This window comes from Oncorhynchus clarkii, chromosome 27 (assembly GCF_045791955.1).
Source record: "Oncorhynchus clarkii lewisi isolate Uvic-CL-2024 chromosome 27, UVic_Ocla_1.0, whole genome shotgun sequence".
Taxonomy (NCBI): Eukaryota; Metazoa; Chordata; class Actinopteri; order Salmoniformes; family Salmonidae; genus Oncorhynchus; species Oncorhynchus clarkii.
In genome coordinates this window covers 42,773,640-42,780,885 of record NC_092173.1, presented here as the reverse complement: position 1 = coordinate 42,780,885, position 7,246 = coordinate 42,773,640, and the positions used below count along the sequence as shown (strand labels likewise).

Sequence of the window (7,246 nt, the reverse complement as noted above, 5' to 3'; positions counted from 1 at the left end):
GCTCAGATTACCAGACTGTCATATTGAACGTGAGGATCCTCTATACCAGCTCAGATTACCAGACTGTCATATTGAACGTGAGGATCCTCTATACCAGCTCAGATTACCATACCACTGTCATATTGAACGTGAGGATCCTCTATACCAGCTCAGATTACCAGACTGTCATATTGAACGTGAGGATCCTCTCCACCAGCTCAGATTACCATACCAGACTGTCATATCGAACATGAGGATCCTCTCCACCAGCTCAGATTACCAGACTGTCATATTGAACATGAGGATCCTCTCCACCAGCTCAGATTACCATACCACTGTCATATCGAACATGAGGATCCTCTATACCAGCTCAGATTACCGGACTGTCATGTTGAACGTGAGGATGCTCTATACCAGGTCAGATTACCAGACTGTCATATTGAACGTGAGGATGCTCTCCACCAGCTCAGATTACCAGACTGTCATATTGAACGTGAGGATCCTCTATACCAGCTCAGATTACCAGACTGTCATATTGAACGTGAGGATCCTCTATACCAGCTCAGATTACCATACCACTGTCATATTGAACGTGAGGATCCTCTATACCAGCTCAGATTACCAGACTGTCATATTGAACGTGAGGATCCTCTCCACCAGCTCAGATTACCATACCAGACTGTCATATCGAACATGAGGATCCTCTCCACCAGCTCAGATTACCAGACTGTCATATTGAACATGAGGATCCTCTCCACCAGCTCAGATTACCATACCACTGTCATATCGAACATGAGGATCCTCTATACCAGCTCAGATTACCGGACTGTCATGTTGAACGTGAGGATGCTCTATACCAGGTCAGATTACCAGACTGTCATATTGAACGTTAGGATCCTCTATACCAGCTCAGATTACCGGACTGTCATATTGAACGTGAGGATCCTCTCCACCAGCTCAGATTACCAGACTGTCATATTGAACGTGAGGATCCTCTATACCAGCTCAGATTACCAGACCAGACTGTCATATTGAACATGAGGATCCTCTCCACCAGCTCAGATTACCAGACTGTCATATTGAACGTGAGGATCCTCTATACCAGCTCAAATTACCATACCACTGTCATATTGTACGCGAGGATCCTCTCCACCAGCTCAGATTACCAGACTGTCATATTGAATGTGAGGATCCTCCATACCAGCTCAGATTACCAGACTGTCATGTTGAATGTGAGGATCCTCTATACCAGGTCAGATTACCAGACTGTCATATTGAACGTTAGGATCCTCTATACCAGCTCAGATTACCAGACTGTCATGTTGAACGTGAGGATGCTCTATACCAGCTCAGATTACCAGACCAGACTGTCATATTGAATGTGAGGATCCTCTATACCAGGTCAGATTACCAGACTGTCATATTGAACGTGAGGATCCTCTCCACCAGCTCAGATTACCAGACTGTCATATTGAACGTGAGGATCCTCTATACCAGCTCAGATTACCAGACCAGACTGTCTTATTGAATGTGAGGATCCTCTAGACCAGCTCAGATTACCAGACTGTCATATTGAACATGAGGATGCTCTATACCAGCTCAGATTACCAGACCAGACTGTCATATTGAACGTGAGGATCCTCTATACCAGCTCAGATTACCAGACTGTCATGTTGAACGTGAGGATGCTCTCCACCAGCTCAGATTACCAGACTGTCATGTTGAACGTGAGGATCCTCTCCACCAGCTCAGATTACCAGACTGTCATTATGAACGTGAGGATGCTCTATACCAGCTCAGATTACCAGACCAGACTGTCATATCGAACATGAGGATCCTCTCCACCAGGTCAGATTACCAGACTGTCATATTGAACGTGAGGATCCTCTCCACCAACTCAGATTACCAGACTGTCATGTTGAACTTGACCTGCACCGTTCTTGAAGGTTGCTGGTCTGTTTAAAATAGCTATCCCCATCTAAAAAGGCTCGAAAAGGCTCATATTGTTTCCTTGAACCTTCATCTAATTAGCATAGATAGAGAACAACAACGGTGAAAGGACACACCCCTGGGGCGCCCCTGTGTTCAGGGTCTCTAGACTGTCACTAACATTACACTGTCTCTAGACTGTCACTAGGTTCCTTCCTTCAGGACCAGACTGGTGGTGCGTTCCCAAATGGCCCCTTCTTTTTGGGATTAATACGTGAGTGGCTCCCTACGGTCATTGCAGATGTCCTGTCTTGTTATCTCTCTTGGAGTAGTGATGTGTCCTGTACATAATGACAGAACAGTTTAACATGATAATAGCAGCATTCCACGCAGTGTTCTTAGGTGACATATTGACAGTGTTTTAATTAGATTGTGTGTAGCTGACGTGGTGTGTTTTCTCAGGGCATTGGCTATAGGGGTTTGTGTGTTATGGGACAAACAAACCCAGTGTTACGTCCCAAGTGGCACACTATCCCCTACATGGTGCACTACTTTGAACAGAGCCCTATGGGCTCTGGTCAAAAGTAGTCCTCTATATAGGGAATAGGGTGCCACTTGAGACGCAATACACAACAATGTCGCCTCTGTTTATATTTCTCCTACATATTTACAAAACAACAGTAATAGGGTCTCTAGATGCTGTAACTGTCCCTTACGCGCTACATGAATTCAATCATTTAGGCCTAGATTCAATCAGATCAAGCGGTAACCAGCGATAGCAGACACCCGCATGCCGGATGTTTTGGCTGTGTGTCGGAGGTGGAACTGCATTGGAGCTGTCAAATCGGTGAGCAGCTGCTCTTGAGATCATTGTGGGGTGGCAGGTAGCCTAGTGGTTAGAGGCAGGTAGCCTAGTGGTTAGAGGCAGGTAGCCTAGTGGTTAGAGGCAGGTAGCCTAGTGGTTAGAGGCAGGTAGCCTAGTGGTTAGAGGCAGGTGGCCTAGTGGTTAGAGGCAGGTAGCCTAGTGGTTAGAGGCAGGTAGCCTAGTGGTTAGAGTCAGGTAGTCTAGTGGTTAGAGGCAGGTAGCCTAGTGGTTAGAGGCAGGTAGCCTAGTGGTTAGAGGCAGGTAGCCTAGTGGTTAGAGGCAGGTAGCCTAGTGGTTAGAGGCAGGTAGCCTAGTGGTTAGAGGCAGGTAGCCTAGTGGTTAGAGGCAGGTAGCCTAGTGGTTATAGGCAGGTAGCCTAGTGGTTAGAGGCAGGTGGCCTAGTGGTTAGAGGCAGGTAGCCTAGTGGTTAGAGGCAGGTAGCCTAGTGGTTAGAGTCAGGTAGTCTAGTGGTTAGAGGCAGGTAGCCTAGTGGTTAGAGGCAGGTAGCCTAGTGGTTAGAGGCAGGTAGCCTAGTGGTTAGAGGCAGGTAGCCTAGTGGTTAGAGCGTTGGACTTGTAACCAAAAGGTTGCAAGATCGAATCCCCGAGCTGACAAGGTAAAAATCTGTCATTCTTCCCCTGAACAAGGCAGTTAACCCACTGTTCCTAGGCCATCATTGAAAATAAGAATTGGTTCTTAACTGACTTCCCTAGTCAAATAAAATTGCCACGAAGACACCTGCCCGCTCAAATTGAAAAATCATTAAACAAAATAATGAGGATTTCTACCAGTCTAATGGAGGTTTAAGTTACATCTCAGTCTGTTGGCTATAGGAGTATGGAGTCTGATGGCTATAGGAGTATGGAATGGTCTGTTGGCTATAGGAGTATGGAACGGTCTGTTGGCTATAGGAGTATGGAATGGTCTGTTGGCTATAGGAGTATGGAGTCTGATGGCTATAGGAGTATGGAATGGTCTGTTGGCTATAGGAGTATGGAACGGTCTGTTGGCTATAGGAGTATGGAATGGTCTGTTGGCTATAGGAGTATGGAATGGTCTGTTGGCTATAGGAGTATGGAATGGTCTGTTGGCTATAGGAGTATGGAACGGTCTGTTGGCTATAGGAGTATGGAATGGTCTGTTGGCTATAGGAGTATGGAACGGTCTGTTGGCTATAGGAGTACGGAACGGTCTGTTGGCTATAGGAGTATGGAACGGTCTGTTGGCTATAGGAGTATGGAACGGTCTGTTGGCTATAGGAGTATGGAACGGTCTGTTGGCTATAGGAGTGTGGAGTCTGATGGCTATAGGAGTATGGAACGGTCTATTGGCTATAGGAGTATGGAATGGTCTGTTGGCTATAGGAGTATGGAATGGTCTGTTGGCTATAGGAGTACGGAACGGTCTGTTGGCTATAGGAGAGTGGAATGGTCTGTTGGCTATAGGAGTATGGAACGGTCTGTTGGCTATAGGAGTACGGAACGGTCTGTTGGCTATAGGAGTATGGAACGGTCTGTTGGCTATAGGAGTATGGAACGGTCTGTTGGCTATAGGAGTATGGAACGGTCTGTTGGCTATAGGAGTGTGGAGTCTGATGGCTATAGGAGTATGGAACGGTCTGTTGGCTATAGGAGTATGGAACGGTCTGTTGGCTATAGGAGTATGGAACGGTCTGTTGGCTATAGGAGTATGGAATGGTCTGTTGGCTATAGGAGTATGGAATGGTCTGTTGGCTATAGGAGTATGGAACGGTCTGTTGGCTATAGGAGTATGGAATGGTCTGTTGGCTATAGGAGTATGGAATGGTCTGTTGGCTATAGGAGTATGGAACGGTCTGTTGGCTATAGGAGTGTGGAACAGTCTGTTGGCTATAAGAGTACGGAATGGTCTGTTGGCTATAGGAGTGTGGAACGGTCTGTTGGCTATAGGAGTGTGGAACAGTCTGTTGGCTATAAGAGTACGGAATGGTCTGTTGGCTATAGGAGTATGGAACGGTCTGTTGGCTATAGGAGTACGGAATGGTCTGTTGGCTATAGGAGTGTGGAACGGTCTGTTGGCTATAGGAGTACGGAATGGTCTGTTGGCTATAGGAGTGTGGAACAGTCTGTTGGCTATAAGAGTATGGAACAGTCTGTTGGCTATAGGAGTACGGAATGGTCTGTTGGCTATAAGAGTATGGAACAGTCTGTTGGCTATAGGAGTACGGAATGGTCTGTTGGCTATAGGAGTATGGAACGGTCTGTTGGCTATAGGAGTATGGAATGGTCTGTTGGCTATAGGAGTACGGAATGGTCTGTTGGCTATAGGAGTACGGAATGGTCTGTTGGCTATAGGAGTGTGGAACGGTCTGTTGGCTATAGGAGTATGGAACGGTCTGTTGGCTATAGGAGTACGGAATGGTCTGTTGGCTATAGGAGTACGGAACGGTCTGTTGGCTATAGGAGTATGGAATGGTCTGTTGGCTATAGGAGTATGGAACGGTCTGTTGGCTATAGGAGAGTGGAATGGTCTGTTGGCTATAGGAGTATGGAATGGTCTGTTGGCTATAGGAGTACGGAACGGTCTGTTGGCTATAGGAGTATGGAATGGTCTGTTGGCTATAGGAGTATGGAACGGTCTGTTGGCTATAGGAGTATGGAATGGTCTGTTGGCTATAGGAGTATGGAACGGTCTGTTGGCTATAGGAGTATGGAACGGTCTGTTGGCTATAGGAGTATGGAATGGTCTGTTGGCTATAGGAGTGTGGAGTCTGATGTAGTTGTGGCTGTTAGAGGTGGAGGGATGGTGTCCGTCAACACTGCCATGATGATAGACCAGGGGCCCAACATTCTTCACCAACCTAGCATCATACACTTCAGCAAGAGTGTTCAACGTTGATTAACGTGCACTGTTCCTGTAAAAATAAAATAAACTCAAACTCAAACGACGACTCCTTGTTGTCCATAAGGAGAGTTGTTAAGAGACAGAGACTGGTGTTGGTGTCCATCGAAGCTGTGGCTTTGGCGGTGGTTTAGGCAGGTGGTGAGCCTTCATGCTAGGGACACTGGAGATGGGATGGCACCATGTCACGGTGGGTTTGTTGATCTTGTTGGCTGAGTGCTAGATACCCAACAAGGCTTTGTTCGAGGGGACACGGAGACAGACAAAGAGGAGCCCCGAGGACAAGAGGAAGGCTCCCGGTGACCCAGCCGATGTAGAGCTTCTCCCTCAGCAGTGTGCGCTGGGTGTTGATCGGCAGGAGGGTTATAGAAGTCACGGATGATGCCGTGAGCCATCCAGGATACTGGGATAAATACACAGATAAAGTCCAGAAACGACATGTCTCCAGCCACCATAAGGATGAGGTTTTTAGCGCGGTCGTTGTCCTGGATACAGGAGGTGCAGCGCATCCCAGCTAGAGCCACCAGTAGATCCATCCCTGCTAGAGTCCCCAGTAGATCCATCCCTGCTAGAACCACCAGTAGATCCATCCCTGCTAGAGCCACCAGTAGATCCATCCCTGCTAGAGTCCCCAGTAGATCCATCCCTGCTAGAGTCCCCAGTAGATCCATCCCTGCTAGAGCCACCAGTAGATCCATCCCTGCTAGAGCCACCAGTAGATCCATCCCTGCTAGAGCCACCAGTAGATCCATCCCTGCTAGAACCACCAGTAGATCCATCCCTGCTAGAGCCACCAGTAGATCCATCCCTGCTAGAGCCACCAGTAGATCCATCCCAGCTAGGGCCACCAGTAGATCCATCCCTGAAAGGGCCAGAGAGCAGCACATCAAGACCCTGGCAGCCTGTGGAAGAGAAGACCAATACATACTGTAGCTCATTAACCCATTATCTAGCTACCTCTTCAAGACGTTTGGACCTCTTGGTGGAACGTCTTGAAGGTGTTGGGTTGACAGTCGTTCCACCCCGGGTTTGAATCCCGGTAGGAGCTACAATACATGAAGTAAAGTTTTACCAAAAATAGGTGAAATACTTGTTCGTTATTGACATGATTTTAAAGTATTCATTCCAAATGGCACCCTATTCCCATAGGGTGCACTACTTTTGACCAGGGTCCATAGGGTGCCATAGGGCTCTGGTTAAAAGTAGTGAACTATATACAGAATAGGGTGCCATTTGGGACATAACCATAAAGTAACCATACCTGCAGGTCCGCAGGGAAGAACAGCAGGGAGTCACACACCTTTACACTGCATCCTGATGTTGGCTTGTCTACAGCAGTTCATTCACAGGCCCTCCCAGCGTGTCTCAGTGATGATGATGTTCTCTCCGATGAAGGCTGTCACCTCCCATCAGAACCATTAGACCCACCAGGCCCATGCACAGCGTCGTGATCTCAGACACCCTGGATCATCAAGCCGTCTGCTGTCAGGGTCCAAACAAACTATCTAGGTCTAAAGAAACTATCTTGGTCCACACAAACTATCTTGGTCCACACAAACTAACTTGGTCCACGCAAACTCCCAAAGTCTTCAT

General features: G+C 47.5%; 1 pseudogene; it reads right to left on the bottom strand.

The window, feature by feature from the left end:
- Positions 1 to 5,872: 5,872 nt before the first annotated feature.
- LOC139385799 (claudin-8-like) lies at positions 5,873 to 7,246 on the bottom strand (annotated as a pseudogene).